The sequence below is a fragment of the Cynocephalus volans genome, chromosome 3 (assembly GCF_027409185.1).
Source record: "Cynocephalus volans isolate mCynVol1 chromosome 3, mCynVol1.pri, whole genome shotgun sequence".
In the NCBI taxonomy this organism is placed as follows: domain Eukaryota; kingdom Metazoa; phylum Chordata; class Mammalia; order Dermoptera; family Cynocephalidae; genus Cynocephalus; species Cynocephalus volans.
The window spans coordinates 75,735,836-75,749,898 of record NC_084462.1 but is presented as its reverse complement, the minus strand read 5'-3'; the positions used below and the strand labels follow the sequence as shown (position 1 = coordinate 75,749,898).

General features: G+C 39.5%; 1 protein-coding gene across 12 annotated transcripts in view; it reads right to left on the bottom strand.

Moving 5' to 3' along the window:
- The window catches only part of HERC1 (HECT and RLD domain containing E3 ubiquitin protein ligase family member 1), a 211,728-nt gene extending 201,504 nt beyond the window's left edge, over positions 1 to 10,224 (bottom strand). For 10 of the 12 annotated variants that reach the window (XM_063090800.1, XM_063090809.1, XM_063090805.1 and 7 more), the window contains exon 1: positions 10,108 to 10,224. The gene's annotated coding sequence lies outside the window, so the exon portion shown is untranslated. Of the gene's footprint in view, positions 1 to 10,102 lie in introns of all 12 variants that reach the window. The other 2 variants (XM_063090802.1, XM_063090801.1) reach the window with 1 other exon arrangement.
- Positions 10,225 to 14,063: the final 3,839 nt, after the last annotated feature.

Here is a 14,063-nt window from a genome sequence, read left to right as displayed (position 1 = left end):
ACTAAATTACCCATCATTCTCCATTACTCTTTCCAAAAGAATGAGCAATTTTTAGAAAGCAGTAACTATGATCACATTACTGATAAAATTTCATTATGCATGACTGACTACTCCGTTGTATAAGAAAGTTCAATGATATATAAAAGATACTGATCCCCACACACTTAAATTATATCAATACATAGATAATATACTTCTAGACTAGGTTATCCATTTATTTCCAATATTATCAGGTAGCAAGGCTGCTTACTTGAATTGTATCACATAAAATTCCCATGACCAGAGAATTTTATGGTATAGTTACTAAGAGGAATGACCTTAAAATATGGCAAAATTTAAAAGGGCCTCTGTAAATGCTACTATATTAAGTTTTTTATTTAAAAAAGTCAGACAACAATGCATCCCCCCAAAATCGAAATCAACAGAGACTTTAAATCAAGGGTTTGGAGTGAGAAAAAATAACTTGCCGGAAGCAAGAGGAAATATTACTCTACATTAACATCACTACCATTATAATTAATGGGGACAACCAAAGAATGTTAAACACTTACAAGTCCAAGAGCTGAAAATTCAATTTCATTTTTTAAAATATTACTTAACATATCCTATGCACAATTACATGTTCTCATGATAATGTTATAAATTCTAAATCCTAACATTTCACCTATGAGTACCAATGTAAAAAAAAAAAAAAAAAAATCACAGCATTCTTCGACTTAAATGTTCTCCTCTAGCTTAAAATCTAAAAAAGGTAGAATCGCGGGCCGGCCCATGGCTCACTCGGGAGAGTGTGGTGCTGATAACACCAAGGCCGCGGGTTCGGATCCCATATAGGCATGGCCGCTTGCCCACTGGGTGAGCGTGGTGCTGACAACTCCAAGTCAAGGGTTAAGATCCCCTTACCGGTCATCTTTTTAAAATAAATAAATAAATAAATAAAATTTTAAAAAATAAATAAAAAAGGTAGAATCGCTTCATTTAATTTAGATACAATTTTACTCCACAACTTCCTAGAGCTGCACCCCTGGCTTACTATGTGCCAGGGACTTTTTTAGACATTGGAATGAGCAAGATATACAAGGTTCCTGCTTTAACGGATTTATGTCCCAGTGAGGAAGACAAATAATAAAGAGGAAGACAAATAAACAGGTAGACAAATAAGTAATTAAATTTCAGGAAGTATAAGTGTCATAAAAAATAAAGCAAGAGACAAGAGGAGTGGGAGGTGGTCATTATTTTCTATAGTGTGATTACCGAAGATCTCTCTAAAGAGATGGACTCTGAGAACCTCCCTTTAAGCAGAAGCCTGAAAGATGCGAGGGAGCCAGCAGTGCAAAGACCTGAGGGAAGAGCACTCCAAGCAGAGGCAAGAACAAGTATTAAGCCCTGGGAATGCACCTGGCATGGTTGAGGAATATAGGGAAGTTCAGTGTAGCAGAAGTCAAGTGAACAGGGAGAAGGAGGCAAGGCCTACAACATGTAGGACTTTGTAGGCCATGGCTAGGAATTTGACTGTTGTTTTAACTGTAAAAGAAAGTCATTTTCAAGTATTAAGCAGAAGAGTGATTGACATTTAAAAAGGTCATTCTAGCTGTGAAGTAGAGAATCACCTATAGGAGGTCAAGTGAGAAAGCAAGGAAACCACAGAATATTGTAATTACCCAAGCAGGAGATAATGGTGGTTTACACCAGGGTAATAATGCAGAGATGATGAAATGTGATCAGATTAGAAACATATTCAGAAAATAGAGCCAAGAGGATTTGCTGATGGAATGACTGACTACAGAGTATAAAGAAAAGAGAAGAATCACAGATAACACTTAGGATTTTGGCCTGAGTGATGAGTTTAATGGTCCTGCCATTTACTAAAAGCAGATTCAGAGGAAGTAAGGAGGATAGGAATCACATCTTTCGTGTTGTATAAATTTAGTTTGAGATATCTATTAGACATCCAAATGAGATATGAATAAGTAGAAGAACTATGATGTTAGATCTCAAGGAAGGGGTTTGGGCTGAAGAGATAAATGTAGGAGTCAATCAGCATACTGAGAGTACATAAAGCCATAGAACTAGACAGAGGTGATGGGAAAGCCTTTTTTTTTATTTAATCCTTGCATCAGTCCTGTGACATAGCAACTATTATTGTTGCCATTTTATAGATCAAGAAACTGTGGCTAAGAGATTAAGACTTGCCTACCATCACTATGCTAATAAGTGGTAGAGTTAGAAAGAAGACAAAAAAAAAACCCCAAAAAACAGATCTAACTGACTACAATGCCCATGACCTTCTCAAATGGGGTTCATCATCTGAACCACAAAACACAGACAATAATCGGGGTGAATATTTTCTCAATTCTCCCAAGAATGGTACATACTAGAGCCTTTCAAGATGTACTGGAGAGGAGTTAATTCTTTACATTTGAATGTCCAAATGTCTTACAGCATTAGAGTTTAATTCTCTCATGGAACCCCAGTTGGAAAAGAAAAACAAAAAAACACCATACTATATTACTGTTTTTCCATTATTATTATTATTCCATTACTACTACTACTAAAGTGAGAGATTTCAACAAAGGAAACAATCAACAAAATAGAAAGGCAGCATACAGACTGAGAGAAAATATTTGTAAACTATACATGTGATAAAGAGTTAATATCCAAAATATATAAAGAACTCATACAACTCAACAGCATAAAAAAATGAATGACTTGATTAAAAAATGGGCAAAAGACCTGAATAGACATTTCTTCAAAGAAGACATAAAAATGGCCAACAGGTATGCGAAAAGGTACTCAACATAATTAATCATCAGGGAAATTCAAATCAAAACCACAATGAGATATCACCTCACACCTGTTAGGATGGCTATTATCAAAAAGAGGTAAGTGTTGGCAAGGATGTGGAGAAAAGGGAATACTTGTACACTGTCAGTGGAAATATAAATTGGAACAGCCATTATGGAAAACAGTATGGAGGTTCCTCAAAAGATAAAAAAAAAAATAAAACTACTATATGATCCAGCAATCTCTCTTCTAGGTATACACCTGAAGGAAATCAGCACCTCAGAGATATCTGAACTCCCATGTTTATTGCAGCATTATTCACAACAGCCAAGATACGGAAACAACCTAAACATCTGTCAGTGGATGACTGGATAAAGAAATGGTCATGTATGTATTTATATTATGTACGTGTGTGTATATATACATGAGTATATATTTATATAATAGAATATTATTCAGCTTTAAAAAAGGAGATCCTGCCATTTACAACAACACGGATGAACCTGGAGGACATAATGTTAAGTGAATAAGCCAGACACAGAAAGAAAAATACTGCATGATCTCTCTTATATATGGAATCTAAAAAAAAAAAGTCAAATACATAGAAAAAGAGAATAGAACAGTGGTTGGGGAGAGGGGGGAAATGAGTAGATGTAGTTAAGCAAGATAAATAAATCTAGAAGTCTAAAGTACATCATTAGAACTATAGTAATAATATTACTCAAATACTGTATAATGGAAATTTTCTAAAAGAGTATATTTTAGGTGCTCTTACCACAAAAAAAAAGTAACTGTGAGATGATGGGCATGTTAAATTGGTTACCTGTAGTAATCATTTCACTATGTATAATGTATATCAATAATCATATTGTATACCTTAAATTTATACAACAAATAAACATATAAATAAACCTGAAATAAATGAGAGAAAAGACTGCTGAAAAACATAAGTTACCACCCTGTGACTTTTCACGGGCTTCTCTTTGTGACCAATAAAATCTAGTGTTGTTAGAGGTTTTTTATAGCACCAAAGGTGATTTTACTCTAAGACTACACCAGACCTCTACTGGTTCCATCCACAATCAGCATTCAGCATCTGTTTTCCTGGGAACATCAGTTCATCAGAAAACCAGTAAAATATAAGCTCCCTGAGTGCAAGAATCCTTGCTTTTTTATTAATGTGTTTCAAGCAACTAGAGCAGTGCCCTTTCTGGGAAAAAACCTAAATTTCCAGTCTTGCTGGGGCAGAACTTATTACCCTGTAAAATGGAGATTTTTTTATGTTGCCAGTTTCTTGGCACCACTAAAATCTAATAGGATTATCCTAATCCAGAATTTTAAACTCAGTTTCATCTTCATTAAGATACTGGCCTTTTTCTTTATGGAAGTATGACAGGTTCCAGATATTGCCATTACTGTGCAAAGTAACTAGCATACAACGAGAACCAATTACTACTATATCATACATATTCTAGAGGAAAAATACTTTCCTTACAATTTCAGTTATCCTTTGTTAAATTCTACAAGTATTTCACAGCACAGGTATTATGAATCAATGCAGCACCTCCATTTAATGCAAAAGGTTTCAAATGGGCAATCCTGGCTAGGTCAGAAATTGCATTCCAATCGATCTCACCCGTACATAATAACCCACATGTATCAGTACAATATTACTGGACACTGTATTTCATTTTCAAACTATAAGAACCAACCAATCACAGGAATTAAGAGAACTAAAACAGGAATCATTGGACTGACTACAGAGCATTTTTAAAAAATCACTTCTCTCTGGCAAAAAGAAATTAAAAAGCATAACAACACATTCTGTTGGTGAGGCTATGGAAAAAACAGGTGCTCTCACAGATTAGATTACTGGTGGGAATGCAAATTGGTACAAAACTTGTGGAGGAAAATTTGGGAATACCGTACCTAACAAAATTATACATGCACCTAAATTTTTGACCCAGCAATCACACTTCTAGGAATCTACCTTGAAGATACACCTCTAACAATACAAAAATACATATGCACAAGGTCATTTACTGCAACATTGTTCATAATTGCAAAAAACAGCATAGAAAACAACCTAATGCCCATACATGGAAGAATGGTTAAATAAATAAGTCAAAATACATCTACACACTGGAGTACTAACAAATGTTAAAAAAAACAAAAACAAACGAAGAATATGAAATGAATATCTCTTCAAAAAAAATGAGCTGATTTGGAGTCATTTCCAGGATATACTGTTAAGTGAAAAAAGTAAAATATGAATGAGTATAATATATTCTTCATGTAAGAAAGATAGGAATAGAAAAACAGTGTGGCAATTCTTCAAAAAGTCAAACATAGAGCAATCAATAGCTCCAGCAATTCCACTCCTAGGTATACATCAGGAGAACTGAAAACATATGTCCACACAAAAAATTATATGTGAATGTTCATAGCAGCATTATTTACAATAGCCCCCAAATAGAAAACCAAATGTTCATCAATCGATGCATGGATTAACAAAATGTGGTACATTCATATAACGGAATATCATTCACTCACAAAAGGGAATGAAGTATTGGACACATGCTATGACATGGATGAACCTTGAAAAAATTATGCTAAGTGAAAAAAGCCAGGCACAAAAAGCCACATATTACATGACTCTACACAAAATGTCCAGAACAGTTAAATCCATACAGTCGGAAAGTAGGGGCTAGCCGGTTATCTCAGTTGGTTAGAGCACAGTGTTGTCACACGTTACAACAGCAAGAGTTCATATCCTGTACCAGCCAGAAGCAAAAAAAAAAAAAAAAAAGAGGACGGACAGAGTGTATTGGGAAGGGGACATGGGAAGTAACTGCTAATGGATACAGGGTTTCTTTTTGAGGTGATTAAAATGTTCCAGAATTAGTGGCTATGGTTACACAACCTGGTGAATATAGTGAAAAACCACTGAACTGTACACTTGAAAACAGTGAGTCTTAATTGACATACAATGTGAATTGTATGTCAATTAAAATATTGTATGAGAAAAAAAGAAAGGAATAAAAGAAAACACACAGGTATCTGTCCATTCGTGTAAGAGAAATAAAGAAAGGGATAAGCCAGAAACGAAAGAGACTGGGTACCTACAGGGCAGGAAAGAGGTAGAAACAAAGGTGTGGTAATGGGAATAAGGTCTAGGAATAAGGAGAGAGTGACACTTCTCTGAGTATATATACCTTTTTATATAGTACTGTGAGTAGCAGTGTTCAGTAACTGTAATGTTTCATATATCAAAATAATAATTAATCAAAATCAGCCAGGATTGGGGGGAACCCAAAATGGAATACAAACCATATGAATGCCTGGGAGCAATGACACCCCAGTAAACACACTGAATATCCAAATCTTGACTTTAAATACTATACTCCAATAAAAGGAACCAGGGCTCTTTGGAGAAGTGGTTGATTCCAGGACTGGGGCAGGAAAAAATATAAGATGAGCATGGAATAGCCTGTGGCACCAGAATATAAGAAAGTACTTGAAAAAGGGTGGAGACCAACCTGAAAGAGCTCCCAATGGCCAAAGCTGGAACAATTTGGGCAACAAAATAAATAATGATAATGTTGGATTATAAAGCATAGAATAAAATAAACACCCAGGAGAACATACTGATATAAATAAATAATTGAATAAATGAGGAAAAAGGGACATCTCTCCCTTACAGAAGAATTCCAATTAATAAATGTAGAGGGAAGGAGGGACATAGAAAATCACCATTAGGCAAACACCACAACAATAACTGTTGCAGACAAGATCCACCAAAGGATGTTAAAATCTATGGGAGAAAGTTTGCATAGTCTCAATGTATCTCCCCCAAGATATGTATCAATTACAAAGGGAAGAACAGTAACTTCACAATGAAGAATCCAGCAGAAGCCACCTTAACAAAGTGATCAAGGTTAAAATATCACTAGCAATAAGACATACCTACACAATGTACCCCCTAATATGATGCACTGACAAGAACACAACATCATTTCTGTAGTTTTCTTCAAAACACGCATAACCTCAATCTAAACATGACAAAAACATCAGGCAACCTCAAAATGAGAGAAATTCTACAAAATAACTGGCCAGTACTCATCAAAAGTGTCAAGGTCATGAAGTACAAAACTGAAGAATTCTCAGAGATTGGAGGAGACTAAGACAACACAACAACTAAATTGCAATGTGGGATCCTGGCTTCAATCCCTGAACAGAAAAAAAGGCAGGAAAACTAGTGAAATTCAAATAAAATCTATAGTTTAGTTAACAGTAAGCATATTATATCATTGCTAATTTCCTGGTTTTGATCATTGTACTATGTTTATGTAAGTTATTGACGTTAAAGAATGCTGAATGAAGGGTATGTGAGAACTCTGTACCATCTTTGCAACTTTTCTGTAAGTCTATTATTTCAAAACAAACCATTCAAAATTAATTCATCAATCCAACAATTGATCATCTGATACAATTATCACATTTCCTTACTCAGGGATCTCATCTGGAATTTAATATTCCCATAATTTAAGGGGTCCAGTAAATGAAAGCAGAAAAAACTAAAATCATAAAAATCAAGTCTGGTATCTAGTAAGTAAATTACCTATTTTATGCTCCCTTACTATATTTTTTTACTTTAAAAAAAAAAAAAAAGCTAACTGATGTGACATTACTGACTTTGCAAACTTCTTTTTAAATGACTTGACCATTTTTTATGTTTTCAACATCATGATAATCTGAAGTATGTGCCCATAACAAGGCATGTCATGCCAAAAGTTTTATTTAAAACAAAAAATTATCTTGGGCCGAGCCCGTGGCGCACTCGGGAGAGTGCGGCGCTGGGAGCGCAGCGATGCTCCCGCCGCGGGTTCGGATCCTATATGGGAATGGCCGGTGCACTCACTGGCTGAGTGCCGGTCACAGAAAAGACAAAAAAAAAAAAAAAAAATTATCTTAAATAGATTACAGTAAGTTTGCTACTTGTTATTACGTAGTGCCCAAATATAAAATTTAACTTTTATTTCACAAGTTTGTTTTATCCTAACACAAACTTCCCACACCCCAAATCACAATGTCATCAATATTGTCATTTTAAATTTTGAAAATTTGAATTTTAAAAGATCAGAAGTTCCATGTATCCAATCTTTTTTTTTTTTTTTTTCCTGTTTCAAATATTAACAAGGAGTAATTTAGTCTTACATTTTGAAGGAAAAAAAGTGCTTGGAACATAAGAATTGTATTACTATTTATTATCTGCATCCTCTACAAACCAGTTCAGCTCAATCAACATCACATTCTTCAAAATTCCTTTTAATCAAATGACTTTGAGATGTTAATATTAATAAGCAGATTAAGTGACGCATCTATACTTGCTTTCTCCTCCATGCACCACCAGGAAACCTGCGTTTGGAACTGGAATACATGACCAGCAAATGAATGGATAAGTGTCACATGCAAGCAACATGACTAGAAATTCAAGAAGCAGAGTGATAAGAACCTTAGAGTAAGCAAAATTCATAAAAGTTTAGAATTACAAGAGGCCTTAATAGGCCATCTAATCCATTCCAATAACAACCCCAGACAGATGACAATCAACCCTATTTTTAAAAGCCTCCATGTTTCCAACCTCCCTAGATATCTCATTCTGCCATACAATCCTGTCATGTGATTTGGGGGAAATATTATGACTGTTCTTTGCTCTAACTAATGCTGTCTTTTCTCAAATACTATAACAATAGTATTTTAACTCACTTCCAGCATAACACAAATATGCACAGATGCAGAATACATATGTGTTTATATGTGTATCTATATGCATAACAAAGATACCTAGGAACCTTAGTTCTGCTGGAATAAACACACACTATGGAAACACACATAATCAAAAGTACATACCCATCCCACACTAATCACAAAAAGCACTATGAAACAATGTCACATAACAATTTTGATCTAAAAATAACCAGTGGAAATCAATTTTATAAAACCTTGAGGTAAATGGGTTTCTTCCCACTATGAATAATCATAGTTTCTTTGCTTTCCACAAAAACTGTCCCTTTCTGAGAACCCACCACAAGCAGAACTGTAAAACTACACCATGTACTAGATCCAAATAATTTTTTTATGTTTAATTTTTAAAACCATTTAGCTAACAATCATTCTGGAAGAGGGCTCAATTAGATAGTGATGACAGAGTACAGCCAGTGATAATGAATACGTAACCAGTTTTAATCAAGCAGGCCAAAGAAATGATTCAAATCAAATCTTTTTTTGGAACATGTACAGAATGGGAAAGCCCCATGCAAGGATTACCCAAGTAGTACTTGAAAAAAATAAGTGTCTGTTAGGAAATACAGCAAAATGTTAACCATGAAATGCTATCTCTGGATATGTAATTAAAAGATGGGTTAGGTTGTTCAGATTTGTTATTCCTATTATTTGATTATCCATATTTTCTATCATAGACATTTTTTTAAACTAAGGCAAATTCTATCCATGTTTCACAGTTCTCTTAGATAGCATGTCTTTTACATAACCTGCCGGGAGAGGTGGTACCAGCTCCGGTCCTCCTCGTGTCTACCAGGAACCTGCCACCCACCACAGAAAAGATTTCACCATGTTCACTGGGACAGCTCCTGTCATCATCATCATCCTCATGTCACCCCGGAGACTAAACAATGCTCCTCGTGTCTCCCCTCCCGGTAGCAAAGGCTTTATACATTGTTATCTTACCGGGGCGGGAGATTTGGAGAAAGATTTAACAGATGGTTAGCTACCCCCTCCCTCCCCCAAAAGTAGAGGAGAGGAGAAAGACACGTCGTGCCAACCTCCACCCCTAAAAGAACGGCCGGCGACTGGGGGCACCGGGGTCGTGGCTCTCCCCAGATCCCCAAGAGAGAGCCGGGCCGCCACCCCCCTACTATCCCCCCCCCCCCGGCCCGAGCCTCAGCCGGGGCAAAGGCGCTTGTTAGCGGATAAAGAGGTGAGGGAGAAGGTCAGAGACGCGACCCCTGAGGGGCCGAGGGACAGGCACAGCAAGCCGCTGGAGGGGCGGGTCCCTCGGACCTCTCTGGCGGGCGACCCGGCTTCTAAGCTGGCTCCGGAGACACCGGGCAGCGAGAGGCCTCTGGAGCTGGGGAGCCGCACTGCGCCGGGAGGGCTCTCTCAGGCCTCCACCGGCCGCCCACCCGGGGCCCCGGCAGCCCAGCTCGGCGGCGGCCCCGGAACGGCCGCGGTCGGCCTTGCCCCGCCGGCCGAGCACACGCACAGGCGGCCGGGAGGGTAGAAGAGGAGGAGTTACCGTACGCGACTCCGGAGCTGGCGGGGGTAGGGCGCGGCTCCGGCGACCCAAGCCCGGCTCGGCAGCGGCTGCGGTAGCCGCGTCCTTTATTTTTGCTGCAGCAGCGGCGACTTGTCAAAGGGAAAGACGTAAGAGGCGGCGGCAGTGGCGGCAGGGGAGTCTCGCGGGATTTGGGCGGAACTCTCGCGCAGTCTGGAGCCCTCGCCCCGCCCCCCAGGCCCAGCGCGGGAGGCGAGAGGGGGAGGGAACGGATCGCGGATGTGCGAGAGTGGGACTGCGGGTTGAAGGTTAAAGGGACGGAGATTGGGAATCGGAGGAAACAGCCCAGGTTCTGGGGACATCCTACCACCGCGCGGCCCTCACCTATCAGCCCTCGAGGAGCCGGGACAGCCCCGTCCTCCCGCGGGGACCGGATTCAGCTGATGAGGCACAACTGGGGGTGTTTCACAAAGGGCGGTGAGCAGTGGGGGGCCGGCTGGCGCGTCCCGTCTTCCTCGTGATCGGCGGGGAAGACCCCACCGCCCGGCGTCCTAGTGCTGCGAGACGAAGGGACACGTGGGAAAGCTGGCAGCGGGGCCGGGAGGCCACACCCTTTTATCTCCGACGTGCGCCCCGCGCTCTGCGCTCTTTATCTCCTATCACAGCCCTAGCCCTCCGCCGATCAAGTTCAATCACAGGGAAGCGTTTCACCTGACCTACCTGTACTTTGTTATTCGCGTCTTTGTGTGCTTCAGGACTGCCAGAACCCTGCAGCCGCCGGGGCCTGCGACTCCTCGGTTTTCTTTTCTGCTGGGGAAGACTGAGGTAAATTGTCTTTTGAGTGGCTTACATCCTTGATCATGAACCCCGTCCTCTACAATGAAGCCTCCTGAGGGGAAGGACGCTGATTACCTTAGTCATCGTTGTATCCCCAGCGCCTAACATAGATCCAGGTGGTTATAAAATTGTTGAATGAATACCCCTGTCCCAGTCTTCCTACTTCTGTACCTGTGTGTACTCCTACCCAGACTCACCTTTCTAGCCACTTTTATAGTGTCCTCCGTTCAGGATAATGTACTGAGCACCAATTATGTGAAACTGAGGATATGGGGCCAAAAAATGGAGCTGGTCCCTGCCCTCCAGAAGTTCACGATCTAATTGGAGGTATAGGAGGAATAGACAAGTAACATACAAGCCATGTACGTGTTACTAATGTAAAAAATTATGGTATAGGCACAAGAGGGAGAGCTTGCCCATGGTTAAATTGTATATACGTGTGTGTCATGTGTGGCAGTTTAGCCTAAGGATTAAGAGCCATGGGCTTCACTGTCAGATGCTAGTGAGAATTCTGGAATCCCACTTACCACATGTGTGACCTTGGACAAGTTGCTTGACCTCTTGAACCTTACCTATCTGTCAACTTATGATATTAGCTCTTATTATCACAGGGTTCCCCTGAGGAGTAAAATATTTGTAGAACTCCTGGCATATATTAAATACTCATTAAATGGTAGGTCTTATTGTGTGTGTAACTTTTAACTTTCTGTGTGCAAAGTGTGTGTCTTTCTGGTAAACAAGTTGTGAGGGGGTAGGTTTATGTGGAGTGATGTCATTGATGCTAGGGCTTTATGATCTGGGTATTGTATGTGAGGCTGACTCAGGACCAACAAGCTCTCTTGTCATCATTTGAACTTGCTGATGACATAGTCATCTATGCCACTCACAAACATCTATTCTGTTTCTCCTAAGTTTGTGAAACTGTACTGCTTTGCCCACTCTCTTTCAGGAAAAGGACTCTGCCTACTTTAAAGGCTAATGGAGAGATTCCCTCCTTTGCCCTCTGCTTAGTTTCCACCCTCAGAGCTGTGTAGAAAGAAGAATTGAACACAATTGAGTCCAATTGCATACAATTATTAAACGCAGTCAGTGTCAGCAAGTAAGCCCTGACTACTTTCCACCCTCACCTTGACCACATCACTCTTTCCCAAAACACTTTTTCATACTTAAATTAACATCTGCTGGGGACTTGTCAGCATCATCTCCCAACTCTATCAGTTCATTGTATCCAAATTTCCCCTAGAGAAGAATATTTGAGATGGGAGGAGTGGATAGAAGGATCTCAAAGCCTCAGTATCGAGGGCCTTTGACCTGATATCCTCTGGCCACACCAGTCAGCCACATATTCCTCCCCTCACACACATCACCCCCATCTCATGACACATATTCCACAATTCCACACTGCAGCCAGGAGATCCCAGGCAGAGGAACTGGAGAATCAACAGAAGAATGTATTTTTTTTTCATCTCTCATCTACATATGAGAAATATATAGCTTCTAACTAAAAATTGGGGCTAAAAGTCAGAAGTGAAAGGAGCCAGCAGAGGAGTAAAAGTGCAGAAGTAGAGCAGGGGGGATAAAAAGGACTCGGAATAAGTTTCTTTTGCCATTGGTACTTGGCTCGGGAAACAAATAACTCTGAAAACAGAAAAGCGCTCCAGAGCAGGAATCCACTAATTGAGTCTTAATGTCTTCTGAAATTGCAGTCTCTTTTCTTTCAGGTTACACAGCCTTTCTGAGCCTAGTCTCACACGTGTAAATAGGGGTGGTAATGGGTTTCCTGCCCACCTCAGAGTATCATGAGAGTCAAATAACACAGGAGAGTACTTTGCAAGCTAAAAGCACTATATAAATGTTAGGAATGATTATTCATTCATTTACTTAACAAGATCTTTGTTGAATGCCTGTCATAAGCCAGGCACTGTGCAAGGCACTGAGTACACTACTGAACAAGCTTTTATACCTGCTCTCAATGAGGTTCTGGCCTAATGAAAGGAGACAAGGAAAAAAATAGATCATTATAATACCTTGTGAGAAGAGTGTGAGTAATAAAGGTATGGGAAGGGAGCAAGCAAAGCAAGTGAGAGGAAGGGTAAAGAGCTGAAATGTAAATAGTGCTGCAATGAACACTGGAGAACAGGTATACCTTCAACTTGATGATTTCCGTTCTTCTGGGTATATTCCCAGCAGTGGGATAGCTGGGTTATATGGTAGATCTATCTGCAATTATTTGAGGAACCTCCATACCATTTTCCATAGAGGCTGCACCATTTTGCAGTCCCGCCAACAATGTATGAGAGTTCCTTTTTCTCCGCAACCTCGGCAGCATTTATCATTCACAGTCTTTTGGATATTAGCCATCCTAACTGGGGTGAGATGGTATCTCAGTGTGATTTTGATTTACAATAGTTAAGAGTTGGAACCAGCCCAAATGTCCATCATCAGATGAGTGGATACGGAAAATGTGGTATATCTACACAATGGAATACTACTCAGCTATAAAAAGGAATGAAATACTGCCATTTGCAACAACGTGGATGGACCTAGAGAGAATTGTATTAAGTGAAATGAGTCAGGCACAGAAAGAGAAATATCACATGTTCTCACTTATTTGTGGGAGCTAAAAATAAATAAATACACAAATAAACTGGGGGCAGGGAGAGGGAAGAAGACACAACAATTACAATTCCTTGAAGTTGATATGACAAGCGAACAGATATTAGGTTGTTGGGAGGGAGAGGGAGGAGGGAGGGAGGTTTCGGTAATGGGCCACAATAATCAACCACATTGTATATTGACAAAATAAAATTAAATTTAAAAAAAAGAGCTGAAATGAACGGCTTTTCGGAGGAGGTTTAAAGGATAGCACACATAATGAGGATCCAGCCCATTTCATGAAGAGAGATTCGTAAATCAACTCCAAAATAACTTTAACAAATTGCTCTGTTGTGAGTTGTGAATTCTGCTTTGTTCTAATAAAACACACATCTCCTAAACCACTAAAAAAGAGTCTTTGATGTGGAGTTATTATATACACCCATTAGCTTTGAAGAAAGATGAGATTAATTGGGGGGGGGGGGTCAGTGGTATCTTAATTAGAAACATTTTATTCTTACAGTTTGTGTTTAAACACCAGAAAAAGAGA